Source organism: Gadus morhua, chromosome 15, assembly GCF_902167405.1.
Source record: "Gadus morhua chromosome 15, gadMor3.0, whole genome shotgun sequence".
NCBI classification, from domain to species: Eukaryota; Metazoa; Chordata; class Actinopteri; order Gadiformes; family Gadidae; genus Gadus; species Gadus morhua.
In genome coordinates, this window is record NC_044062.1 from 10,001 (window position 1) to 24,652 (window position 14,652).

A 14,652-nucleotide genomic window follows, 5' to 3' on the forward strand; every position below is an offset into this window, starting at 1 on the left:
GTCTCGGTCACAAACGGGGTCTCAACTGACGTTACACATATCCTGACTCTTACAGTCCCCACCGTGAATCTGCCGTTACCCCACCTCTGCTGTTTTCTCTAAAATAAGACATTGGTAATACTAAGAACGTGATTCTGTTTGTTTATTTTTCTATTTATATTCACCATTTTTCTCATTTAAATTGAGTCATTTAATCTCTACAGAGTATGTCGTCTTTCCACCCAGTCTCAGTAATAACTGACAGATCCTGACTTTTACGGTCCCCCCCCTGACCGTGCCCCTCCCCACCCCTGTTGTTTCTCTATTAGGAAATGCTGGCTTGGGGCGGTAAAGATTGTTTGAATGTGTCGGTCAAATGACTATTAACAATTGATTTAAGGAAAACAGACGCCTCTGCGATAGAAACGGTTTCGCCAGTGCCTGCAAATATACCAATATATTGGTATATTTGCTTATTGTGATGTCATTTCCTACATTATCTGAAAATGCTTAATTTTCCCTCAAATCTGTTATTATGTAGACTAATCATCAGTAAATTAATATATTATGACGCATGACGTTGAGCTACTGCAGGAAAAGGTGGTGCATAAAACGTGCACTGCATGTCAAACATTCCGTAATGATATATGGGACGATTGCAATCACCAGACATGAGGATGAACAAATGTATAGCCACATAAGCAGCTACAAGAAAAAACAAACAAACAAATTAATAAATGAAGGAGTGAATGAATAAACAAGTAAATGTTTAAGATGGAGACAAAAGGGGGCCACTCTGCCCTTTTGTGGAATAGTTTGGACATGCCTACGGAATAAAAAACAAACGGCGCGCGCGCGCGCGTGTGTGTGTGTGTGTGTGTGTCCAACTGGAAAAACAAAGTGAAGGAACAGGAATCATTATTGTGTGTGAATATAATAGATTTGATATGTTGTATTGAGATGCATTTTACCTACTTTTCTTTCACATTCATAGACTACATCCTGACTTGCATAAATAAATAATATAATAATAAACGAAATAATAATAAACGGATGACGGTTAGGGGCCGCTTCTGCCATCTGGTGGCTGCTGAGGGGACCTCAACGGACGACACTTAGGTTTTGGCTGTGCAAAGATGCTACAGACAGCAGCATATGTGATGCCCGACTGGATATCTCGGCGGGTGAAGGTCGCACGGACTCGGGCTTGGCACCGTTGGAAAGCTGCTCCCCCCTTTGGGGGGGGTGCGTCTGCCTCCCGTTTCTCTAGCACCTTGCTGTCAAAAGATATCCACCGAAAACGGTCTGCACCCCGGTGCACTTCGGTTAAAACCCCCTATCCTAGGCAGCTTGGCTACAGCCAGCAGCATATGTGATGCCCGACTGGATATCTCGGCGGGTGAAGGTCGCACGGACTCGGGCTCGGCACCGTTGGAAAGCTGTTCCTCCCTTTGGGGGGGGTGCGTCTGCCTCCCGTTTCTCTAGCACCTTGCTGTCAAAAGATATCCACCAAAAACGGCCTAACCATAACCATAACCCTGACCCTAACCATAACCATAACCCTAACCCTCCCTAACCATAACCCTGACCCTAACCCCAAACTTACACTGCATATCTACAGACCTACACACCCTAACCGCCTGTAACTACACATATACAGTTGAATGATATCAAATAAATAATAATAAACAAACACGTGATGACGGTTAAGGGCCGTTTCTGCCATCTGGTGGCTGCTGAGGGGACCTCGACGGACCCCACTTTGTATTTCGCTGCTACAGCCAGCAGCATGTGTGGTGCCGCGGTAATGTCAATATATGAATATGGATAACAGTGGTGGCTGGTGATCAGAAAAATGTCGGATAAACAAAGACAAACAATGGATTCAAGCAAAGCAGACGCCTCTGCGATAGAAACGGTTTCGCCAGTGCCTGCAAATATACCAATATATTGGTATATTTGCTTACCGTGATGTAATTTCCTGACAAATGACATGTTATTTTATTATCTACACGTTGAGCCGAGTCCAATGACACCAAGCGTGACACTCTAGCAAATTGTAACATGTATTTGACATGGTACACCTATGGTCTACGACATGATCTCGGTGTGGCAAGAGGGCTAGCTTGATCTCATTGGAGTCAGCTCAACGTGTAGATGCTAAATAACATGTAATTTGTCAAAAATCTCCATCAGGAAGCAAATCTATAGCTGGTCATTATTGATAAAGGCCTCCAAAATCGACAGCTAATTACTACCCCGAAACATATTCAAATATGATCATGTGTGGCACTGTTGCAATCGCCTCGAAACGTAGATGTCAAAGGACACCTCGTTTGCACCGTTTCGCCACCGCCAAGATATTTTCATACGTTCTAGAAGTCTGGGGTCAAAAGGTCAAAAGGAGCCGGCACCACGCCGCTTATGAGATAACAAACAGTTAATGTGTATTTCTCTCTGAACTTTTTGTCTTCTCTCGTAACTACCGTGACCACCCCCGGAAAAACAAAAGTGTATCGGGGACAAACGGGGTCTCGGTCACAAACGGGGTCTCAACTGACGTTACACATATCCTGACTCTTACAGTCCCCACCGTGAATCTGCCGTTACCCCACCTCTGCTGTTTTCTCTAAAATAAGACATTGGTAATACTAAGAACGTGATTCTGTTTGTTTATTTTTCTATTTATATTCACCATTTTTCTCATTTAAATTGAGTCATTTAATCTCTACAGAGTATGTCGTCTTTCCACCCAGTCTCAGTAATAACTGACAGATCCTGACTTTTACGGTCCCCCCCCTGACCGTGCCCCTCCCCACCCCTGTTGTTTCTCTATTAGGAAATGCTGGCTTGGGGCGGTAAAGATTGTTTGAATGTGTCGGTCAAATGACTATTAACAATTGATTTAAGGAAAACAGACGCCTCTGCGATAGAAACGGTTTCGCCAGTGCCTGCAAATATACCAATATATTGGTATATTTGCTTATTGTGATGTCATTTCCTACATTATCTGAAAATGCTTAATTTTCCCTCAAATCTGTTATTATGTAGACCAATCATCAGTAAATTAATATATTATGACGCATGACGTTGAGCTACTGCAGGAAAAGGTGGTGCATAAAACGTGCACTGCATGTCAAACATTCCGTAATGATATATGGGACGATTGCAATCACCAGACATGAGGATGAACAAATGTATAGCCACATAAGCAGCTACAAGAAAAAACAAACAAACAAATTAATAAATGAAGGAGTGAATGAATAAACAAGTAAATGTTTAAGATGGAGACAAAAGGGGGCCACTCTGCCCTTTTGTGGAATAGTTTGGACATGCCTACGGAATAAAAAACAAACGGCGCGCGCGCGCGCGTGTGTGTGTGTGTGTGTGTCCAACTGGAAAAACAAAGTGAAGGAACAGGAATCATTATTGTGTGTGAATATAATAGATTTGATATGTTGTATTGAGATGCATTTTACCTACTTTTCTTTCACATTCATAGACTACATCCTGACTTGCATAAATAAATAATATAATAATAAACGAAATAATAATAAACGGATGACGGTTAGGGGCCGCTTCTGCCATCTGGTGGCTGCTGAGGGGACCTCAACGGACGACACTTAGGTTTTGGCTGTGCAAAGATGCTACAGACAGCAGCATATGTGATGCCCGACTGGATATCTCGGCGGGTGAAGGTCGCACGGACTCGGGCTTGGCACCGTTGGAAAGCTGCTCCCCCCTTTGGGGGGGGTGCGTCTGCCTCCCGTTTCTCTAGCACCTTGCTGTCAAAAGATATCCACCGAAAACGGTCTGCACCCCGGTGCACTTCGGTTAAAACCCCCTACCCTAACCCTAACCCTAACCCTAACCCTAACCCTAACCCTAACCCTAACCCTAACCCTGCTAAATGACACCTCAAAGGGCATTATCCCGCTTAACTCCCGCTTATACCACGGTCACTTACCAACGGTGACCAAATTAAGACCAAATTAAGACCAAAAAAAAATAAAATAAAAATCTCTATTTGGATTGGTTTTAAGTTATTTTCTCGGCCTAGGAAGGGGCTAGAAACAGAATTCCTGCACATTCAGGGTCGGACCGAGCCCAGCAAAAAAAATAAAAATAAAACTTCACCAAACCAATTAAGTGCAATAACCGCCTCTCCATGCATTGTCAATGGGGGAAATCTATTTTGGGCAAAATGACGTCGGACTCAGTGCAGACTGACTCAGGGGGCTCTAAAACACTCTCCAAAAATGTTTTGAAGCCTCTACCTGTCTCCCTTCTATTTTTAATAACCTAAACATACGTCAATTAATTTGGATCGGTTTTAAGTGATTTTCTCGGCCTAGGAAGGGGCTAGAAACATAATTCCTGCAGATTCAGGGTCGGACCGAGCCCAGCAAAGAAGAACATAAAAAAAAACACATAAAAAAATAAATAAAATAAAAACCTGACCCAAACAGTTTGACCCAGTGAATGCTTAGAGAGCAGTCTTTTACTGTAACATGCACACTTTGAACACTAATTTTCATCTATTTTTGCATGCATGTTAAAACTTGGAGCCAACACAGACTACCCGATAGACTACCAGACAACTTCACCAAACCAAGTAAGTGCAATAACCGAAGTAAGTGCAATAACCGACTCTCCATGCATTGTCAATGGGGGAAATCTATTTTGGGCAAAATGACGTCGGACTCAGTGCAGACTGACTCAGGGGGCTCTAAAACACTCTCCAAAAATGTTTTGAAGCCTCTACCTGTCTCCCTTCTATTTTTAATAACCTAAACATACGTCAATTAATTTGGATCGGTTTTAAGTTATTTTCTCGGCCTAGGAAGGGCCTAGAAACATAATTCTTGCAGATTCAGGGTCGGACCGAGCCCAGAAAAAAGAAGGTATGAAAAAAAAGAAAAAAAAAAAATGAAAATTTCAAATTTCTTATCAAAAAAAAAAAAAAAAAAAAAAGACTCGAAATGGCCTAAAACGTGCTCCTAGACACTTTCTGTGGGAACTTATTTTTTCACTAACAAATTTTGTTGACTCCACACTTGGAAAAAAAAAAAAAAAAAATGAAAATGGGATTTTCTATACCAAAACAAGCGACCAGGTGGCCAAAATTTTGCACAAAGGTCGGGCTCATAAAATCCTACCGACCAACCCCAACCATGATCCCATGCACCTCCCCCTTCTCCCGTGAGGTCGATTTTAAAAGTCGTCCAATGTTAAAACTTGTGGCTCCAAATTGCTCCAAATTTCTAGGGGATGAAGAGGGGACCAAGGGCTACCACTGACACTATTCCGAATTCCCATGCACCGCTCAAAAAAAAAAACGCTTCACTTTGAACTTTTAAAATCGAAATTGCAGTACCCAAAAAAACCGCCAGGGGCGCCACATTTTTTGAGCAAGTCCGCTGGGCCTAGACCTATCCGAGGGTGGTCGCCGAATTCCCATGCACCGCTCAGTTCTCGAACTAGCTCAAGAAAAACCGTTTTTCAAAAGTGGTAGATGGCTCTTAACCTAACCCTAACCCTAACCCTAACCCTAACCCTAACCCTAACCCTAACCCTAACCATAACCCTGACCCTAACCATAACCATAACCCTAACCCTCCCTAACCATAACCCTGACCCTAACCCCAAACTTACACTGCATATCTACAGACCTACACACCCTAACCGCCTGTAACTACACATATACAGTTGAATGATATCAAATAAATAATAATAAACAAACACGTGATGACGGTTAAGGGCCGTTTCTGCCATCTGGTGGCTGCTGAGGGGACCTCGACGGACCCCACTTTGTATTTCGCTGCTACAGCCAGCAGCATGTGTGGTGCCGCGGTAATGTCAATATATGAATATGGATAACAGTGGTGGCTGGTGATCAGAAAAATGTCGGATAAACAAAGACAAACAATGGATTCAAGCAAAGCAGACGCCTCTGCGATAGAAACGGTTTCGCCAGTGCCTGCAAATATACCAATATATTGGTATATTTGCTTACCGTGATGTAATTTCCTGACAAATGACATGTTATTTTATTATCTACACGTTGAGCCGAGTCCAATGACACCAAGCGTGACACTCTAGCAAATTGTAACATGTATTTGACATGGTACACCTATGGTCTACGACATGATCTCGGTGTGGCAAGAGGGCTAGCTTGATCTCATTGGAGTCAGCTCAACGTGTAGATGCTAAATAACATGTAATTTGTCAAAAATCTCCATCAGGAAGCAAATCTATAGCTGGTCATTATTGATAAAGGCCTCCAAAATCGACAGCTAATTACTACCCCGAAACATATTCAAATATGATCATGTGTGGCACTGTTGCAATCGCCTCGAAACGTAGATGTCAAAGGACACCTCGTTTGCACCGTTTCGCCACCGCCAAGATATTTTCATACGTTCTAGAAGTCTGGGGTCAAAAGGTCAAAAGGAGCCGGCACCACGCCGCTTATGAGATAACAAACAGTTAATGTGTATTTCTCTCTGAACTTTTTGTCTTCTCTCGTAACTACCGTGACCACCCCCGGAAAAACAAAAGTGTATCGGGGACAAACGGGGTCTCGGTCACAAACGGGGTCTCAACTGACGTTACACATATCCTGACTCTTACAGTCCCCACCGTGAATCTGCCGTTACCCCACCTCTGCTGTTTTCTCTAAAATAAGACATTGGTAATACTAAGAACGTGATTCTGTTTGTTTATTTTTCTATTTATATTCACCATTTTTCTCATTTAAATTGAGTCATTTAATCTCTACAGAGTATGTCGTCTTTCCACCCAGTCTCAGTAATAACTGACAGATCCTGACTTTTACGGTCCCCCCCCTGACCGTGCCCCTCCCCACCCCTGTTGTTTCTCTATTAGGAAATGCTGGCTTGGGGCGGTAAAGATTGTTTGAATGTGTCGGTCAAATGACTATTAACAATTGATTTAAGGAAAACAGACGCCTCTGCGATAGAAACGGTTTCGCCAGTGCCTGCAAATATACCAATATATTGGTATATTTGCTTATTGTGATGTCATTTCCTACATTATCTGAAAATGCTTAATTTTCCCTCAAATCTGTTATTATGTAGACCAATCATCAGTAAATTAATATATTATGACGCATGACGTTGAGCTACTGCAGGAAAAGGTGGTGCATAAAACGTGCACTGCATGTCAAACATTCCGTAATGATATATGGGACGATTGCAATCACCAGACATGAGGATGAACAAATGTATAGCCACATAAGCAGCTACAAGAAAAAACAAACAAACAAATTAATAAATGAAGGAGTGAATGAATAAACAAGTAAATGTTTAAGATGGAGACAAAAGGGGGCCACTCTGCCCTTTTGTGGAATAGTTTGGACATGCCTACGGAATAAAAAACAAACGGCGCGCGCGCGCGCGTGTGTGTGTGTGTGTGTGTCCAACTGGAAAAACAAAGTGAAGGAACAGGAATCATTATTGTGTGTGAATATAATAGATTTGATATGTTGTATTGAGATGCATTTTACCTACTTTTCTTTCACATTCATAGACTACATCCTGACTTGCATAAATAAATAATATAATAATAAACGAAATAATAATAAACGGATGACGGTTAGGGGCCGCTTCTGCCATCTGGTGGCTGCTGAGGGGACCTCAACGGACGACACTTAGGTTTTGGCTGTGCAAAGATGCTACAGACAGCAGCATATGTGATGCCCGACTGGATATCTCGGCGGGTGAAGGTCGCACGGACTCGGGCTTGGCACCGTTGGAAAGCTGCTCCCCCCTTTGGGGGGGGTGCGTCTGCCTCCCGTTTCTCTAGCACCTTGCTGTCAAAAGATATCCACCGAAAACGGTCTGCACCCCGGTGCACTTCGGTTAAAACCCCCTACCCTAACCCTAACCCTAACCCTAACCCTAACCCTAACCCTAACCCTAACCCTAACCCTAACCCTAACATCGATATCGCTGGGGGCATGCGAGCAGTGCGTAATGCGTTCAATGCCTGCCCAAAGGCTAGGGACATTCCTGTCTGTGAAGCAGCAGCGCCCCCATTGCACATTCGGAAGACGCTGGAATAGCCAGCCTATCCTTGGGAGCACGCCAGCTGGAAATCTGCACCTTTCTGCCGCTGTGTACCTGAGTGGTGCATCTTTCCTAAAAATCGAAAAGGTAAATGATGTGCCATGCCAAAAGTTTCATTGAACCAGCAGTTATTCACCAGTGGAAAGTCCTAAATGATTTGAATCTGCAGCGGCTAAGTCAAGAGGAAATGGTGATACTTGGTGGTGACATGAGAGCTGACTCTCCAGGTATTGATACCTAACTGAAATAGTGCATTTTATACAGGTGTTCAATTTTGTTTGAAGTTAAAAGAAGTGACCTAAATAAAGTCATGCATAATACCAAAGTATTGGAGGGTGATTACTACACAAATTTCCCTATTTGAACCAAAATAGGTCACTCTGCAAAGTATGGGAGTTACACAATGATGGATCTCCATACTAACACCATTGTGGACATTCAGTTGGTCCAGGTGAGTTGTCAAAATGGATATTGTAAAGGGGTTATTGGTTGTAATTTCAAAGTCTAACATGCATATTCTATTAATATATATTTTTTCTGTGTTAACAGAGCAACGAAGTTGGTGGTAGCACCCATATTGAGAAGGAGGGACTGAAGAGGAGTCTAGCCTTACTGGAGTCGCGTGGCGTCCACCTTGACTGCATTGTCACTGATCGTCATCCTCAAGTACAGAAGTTCCTCAGGGAGAGAAACATAACCCATTACTACGATGTCTGGCACTTTGCAAAAGGTATGTTTCTCCAGCCTTTTCCTTTCTTTGATTTTTTAGTGATATCCTTTTGGTGAGAAGGACCTGATGTTTTGAAGCTTGCGTAAAGCTCCCATTTGGTGGTCCTTCATTTTAAAATTGTGACACTGAGTAAATGGTAACAAATACTTTGAAATTATCAAATGCTACAATCGAGTAATCACTCAGTTTATGAGTATCTCAACTAAGTGGAAAGTACTTTGCTCTCATTGTAGGTATTTCAAAGAAGCTGTTGGCAATCAGTAAGCAGAAAGACGGTGAGAAACTCAAGAAGTGGATGAAGAGCATCAACAACCACATATACTGGACTGCAGCAGGCTCAACCTCCGGGCCAGAGAGAATCGCGAAGTGGACCTCGATCCTGAACCATGTTCGAGATGTCCATGTACATGAAGATCCTCTTTATCCCAAGTGCGAGCATGCGATCCGCCAGACAAGTGACCGGAGTAAATGGCTTCAAGCAGGTATTTCACCAATATACAGGCTAAATGTCAAAACAGTGAACATACAACTAGTTATTTAGTGGCTTTCAGAAATGTACCAGAGGACATGGTTGTAGTATTCTTTACTGTATGGGTAATGGTTTTCTAATATCATATTTTCTTATTGTCTGCAGCAACTCCAACTTTCTCCAAGTTGGAGAAGTTGCTGACCAATAAAAGGGCGCTGAAGGATGTTGCAAAACTGAGCCTCCACCACCAAACTTCATCTTTGGAGGCTTTCCATGCGGTTATTCTTCGTTTTGCCCCCAAAAATGTTGTCTTTCCCTTTATTGGAATGCTGTGCAGGTTAAAGAAAGTTTGTTTACTAAATACTTTTTGGAATTGTAGCCTAAAATATCTGTCAATATTAACATGTTTGTACTTGTCTTGTACTTCCAGACTCTACCTGGCTGCTATGCATTCTAATCACAATGTGGACCGACCACAGGCCGAAACAAAGGAAGGAGTACCGATTTATAAAATGTCCACAAAAAACACAGCAGACCTTTGGTAAGGGTTCAAATAAATTCAAACGACACACATTTTGGATTTCTAAAATGTTTTTCTCTTGATGAAAAATCAAATAAATACAAAACCACAGTAACACAAGACCCAACCAATTTGTAAAGTGTGGCAACCCGTCTCGGGCACAGCGCCCCTGGAGGCCAAGGGGGCAGGTTGTGGAGGCGGTGTACCACCGATTCTCCACAGATGGCGCCAGTGAGAACATTGGGGCCAATTAATGAAATGCGGAGCACCTGAGGAGCAGGTGGGAAGCATGCTTTAAAAAGCATGTTTACACCCTCATTCAGGGCTCTCCTGGTTCGCGTGTGCGGAGAGACCAGTCTCATGGGTGATGGGATTCCACCCGGAGGAAAAAGACTGTTGATTCCTCCAAAGCCGAGTTTTATGTTTGGTTTGATAGATTTATAATTTACTATTGAATAAAAGTACTATTTTGGCTCTAAGTAATCTCCAGTTCGTGTGCTTATTGGAAGGAGGCGGCTCACTCACCAAGCCGGGTTGCCACAAAAGAAAACATGTTTTACAATACAGGTTGCGTTGATGACATCATGGATGTAATTTTTGAGGAAGTCTTTCCCAACCCTACGTCATACACCGAGGCCCTGTTGGAGATCCCTGTTCCAGAGCCCCTAATGGCACAGTATGAGAAGCCTGACAAGGAGGCGGTCATCAGCAGCATTGTGTCAAGGTTCAAACGGGGGGATGTTTAAAACCAACATAGTGGCCTTCCTCAGCAGGAAACTCAACGCGGATACGCAGGACCACACAAGCTGGAATCACAACCCGGATACGGCATCCCAGGTGGCCCCAGCACCAGCTCACAAAGGAACGATAGGAGAGATACCTGTAGCGACTGAACAATTGATCCAGAGATTAAGTCTTGCAGAGATTTATCATTGCTTTGTGTTATGAAAATAAATATTACTATGCTCCTATGGCTGGTTTGTTCTGTAACTATTTAAGTTGTTTTTTTTTTAGCTTGGATATAAATACATCTTCACAAAATTAGGCACAAGATTGAGAACAACTTCATTTATTTTATTAAATTCTGTAACAATTCACAACTTACTTGTGTATTCTTCTCAAATTTAGAGGACCATAGTCGGCTCTATATATTTAGCTGGCATTTTGAATAGAGTAAACATTTAGGCAGACTGGCTCCAATCCAGGATGGTCAACCATACACGTTAGCTGTAGTTCGACCTCCCGTAGTCTTCTAGTAACCTAATTAGAATTTGAAAGGGTAAGTTTTATTTTTATGCATTGTGTCAAATGAAGAGACAAAGTAGTTTCCAATTTAGTGGAGAGTGCTACCTGCGGTATCTCCAGGCAGCAAATATTCTCCGCTTCTGTGGGCATGGACGCACATTTTCCACAATGGCACCTATCCATAAAATAAAGGTAGATGTAATAATGGCAGAGGTCTGACTATAGTGGCTCTGGTTAGTGTCTATAGCTATACATATGACAGTGGACAAGCTGATGTTAGACGTAAATCTTCACGAGTAAATCATGGGTTATGTGTAACATGACTTCAATATAGGTTGAAATTAACCCATTAAATGAGCCAGTGACTTCTCTAAACTACAAAGATGACTGATATAGATGCTAATATAACGTTGTAACGATAGCAAATCAGCAACTTTGAAAGCCAACAACGTAGGCTAGCGTTAGCACATGATAATAACTAACCGCATACATAAACAAACCAACTAAAGTACCGTATCCAGACACAATATTTTCAATTACCATTCAGAGACGTCCTGCTGTAGCCGCTGAGTAGGCCTACCAACTTCTTCAGGTGCTTCGTAATCCGGATCAGATTCTGGGTCAAACTGAAAGGCTTGAACGACTGGGTTTCTACGAGCCATTCCGATGTAAACAGAGCGCACGTGGCTGCAAGCTGCTCAGGGCCACACCCCCATCCTGCTCAGGGCCACACCCCCACCCTCCTCCTTGACACGCCCACCGAAACAGCGCATTTGGGGGAAGCTCAATGTGCGACTGGCTCGGAGTGGCTGTAACTCTGCACCACGGCTGAATTTCGGGAACGTCTTTGAATACTGTGTTAGTTGCCCACTAATACCTATATTAAAGAATACATAAAATAGCATGTCATGGGACCTTTAAGACCAACCGAGTAACACTAAAAGGAAAATCTATCCCATCTTAACACCAACCGAATAAGCAAAGGAAAAATCTATCCTCTCTTAAGACCAACCGAGTAACACTAAAAGGAAAAATCTTCCCTGTTTTAACACCAACCGAACAAACAAAAGGAAAAATCTATCCTCTCTTAAGACCAACCGAGTAACACTAAAAGGAAAAATCTTCCCTGTTTTAACATCAACCGAACAAACAAGGAAAAATCGATCCTCTCTTAAGACCAACCGAGTAACAATAAAAGGAAAAAACCTTCCCTGTTTTTAAAACCAACAGTGGAGCACTAACGGAAAATCTATCCCATCTTAACACCAACCGAACAAACAAAGGAAAAATCTATCCTCTCTTAAGTCCAACCGAGTAACACTAAAAGGAAAAATCTTCCCTGTTTTAACACCAACCGAACAAACAAGGAGAAATATATCCTATAAAACCAACCGAACAAACCATATAAAAAGGAAAAAGTTCTTGATGGATTATGGGACATTCCCGGGAGTTGATTGACCTCGGGAGGGCCACCCTCGGGTGAGAGTGTCTTGTGATAACGGCCGAAACACTCGATGATCCTGGGGACCACAACTGATGGCATGTCCTGCAATTCTTGAAGAGATTTTTCAAAATAATATAAACCAAAACTTTAAAACAAAAAATAAAATCTTGTGCACAAAAAAACAATGAATAAATTCCAACATTAAATAACCAAACTACAATACGAATAACGCATCAACCTGGAAAAATCCAAACTGGAAAAACGAAAATTCATACCAAAGAACGGGTCAAAGTACATGAGGACATTAAGACCAAGAATAACAAGCGCCGGCCAGTGCCTTGCCTTGGATCTCTATCCTAACTGCGAAGTCGTCGGATGACGTGGGGAGATCCATGAGATTCCCTTGCGCGGCGCTCTTAATTCCGGAAATCAACTACTCGCGCGCACTCCCGTTCAGGGAAAAAACGCCTTTATCGCCGCCCGATATGAATCGATCCCCGCGCTGCCCAGCAAGTCATTCGTAACCGATCGGGACAACATCCACTGGTCTAGGGACACGGCGGCGCTCCTCTTCAACCAATGGGTTCGTTATTTAAACTAAGCGCTCCCGCGTCCCGAGAAACGCCTCGAGGGAGCCGCTCGGTTATCAATTTATCTCCGTCCTTTCAACTCACCGCGGCGCAATTCTCCGTCCTGGACAAAGGTCTCACATTTATCCCCTCGACCGACATAGACCCGTGTGAGTTGTATCAACAGGTGCGCTCGCAACAATACCACCGCAGGGTGAAACTAGCCGTCCATTTCCGTGATCACCCCCCGTCTGAGAAATTACCTTTCACCAACAAATCCTCCTGGGTCCCACCCGAGGATGACATTCCGCCAGAGGTCACACATCTGGTCAACGCTGACCTTCTGTACTACCGTGACGCGTTCAGGATCGACCGGGCCCCAGCCAACCTCCTTCCTGAGGAGTCGGAGGCTCTCCGCGAACTGATTGGTAACGTTGACATTGTGATCAAGCCCGCCGACAAGGGCAGCGCGGTTGTCATCATGGACAGGTCTCAGTATATATGGGAGGGCCACAGACAGCTGCATGCCACGCGCTACTACTCCAAACTAGAGGCTCCCATATATACTGAGACCGTTCCGATGAACGTCGACTTGATCCACTCCCTGTGGAGGAAAAAATATATTACGCACGCGCAGCGGGATTACCTCCTCAAGGCCCAGGCTCTTCTATATGTTCCCCAAGATTCAGAAGGAGCCTGTGGCCTGGAGCGAACCCTTTAAGATCCCCCCTGGTCGTCCCATAGTCTCTGACTGCAGCAGTGAAACCTACCACACGGCCGAATACATAGATTACTACCTCTATCCGTTATCCATCTCCCATGCGAGCTATGTTAAAGATACCTACGACTTCGTTGCCAAGGTCCGCGCTCTTAGAATCCCTGTGCACGGTTTCATCTTCACTATGGACGTGGACAGCTTGTACACTAACATCTATATCGCTGGGGGCATGCGAGCGGTGCGTAATGCGTTCAATGCCTGTCCTGACGTCACGCGCCCTGACGACGAACTTCTTCGTTTACTGGAGATTAATCTCACTCGCAACGATTTCCTCTTTAACAAGGAGTTCTTCCTCCAAGTCAAGGGCACGGCTATGGGGAAGAAGTTCGCTCCCTCGTATGCCAACCTTTTCATGGCACAGTGGGAGACTTCGGCGCTCGCCGCCTGTCCTCTACGCCCCCTTTCCTACATGCGCTATTTGGATGATATTTGGGGTGTCTGGCAACACTCGGAAGCGGAATTCGATTGTTTTCTAACTATCCTAAAAACGCACGATCCGTCCATCACGCTCAAATCGTGCAAGCACTTTTCCTCGGTAGCCTTCCTGGACACTACAACGTTTAAAGGACCTGACATCGCAACATCCCTCACGTTGGAAGTCAAAGTCTTTTTTAAAGCCACAGACACACACGCGCTCTTGCATGCGAGCAGCTTTCACCCGAAACATACATTCCCGGGACTACTAAAATCACAACTCCTACGGTTTCAACGGATCTGTTCCAGAACCTCTGATTTCTGGCAAGCGGTCAGGGTTCTGTTTGAGGCCCTTGCCCTCAGGGGTTATTCGCTTTCGGCCCGCCGTCTTTTGCTTAAGGTTTTCAAATTAGT

At 43.7% G+C, this 14,652-nt stretch overlaps 2 long non-coding RNA genes across 2 annotated transcripts; both read left to right on the top strand.

Annotated features, from left to right (window-relative positions):
- The first annotated feature begins 7,943 nt into the window (after window positions 1–7,943).
- On the top strand, window positions 7,944–8,647 carry LOC115560289 (uncharacterized). Its single transcript, XR_003979731.1, has 3 exons — window positions 7,944–8,296; window positions 8,444–8,520; window positions 8,619–8,647. It is a non-coding gene; the product is annotated as an uncharacterized LOC115560289 (long non-coding RNA).
- Window positions 8,647–9,654, top strand: LOC115560288 (uncharacterized). The gene is made up of 3 exons (XR_003979730.1): window positions 8,647–8,799; window positions 9,033–9,281; window positions 9,434–9,654. It is a non-coding gene; the product is annotated as an uncharacterized LOC115560288 (long non-coding RNA).
- Window positions 9,655–14,652: the final 4,998 nt, after the last annotated feature.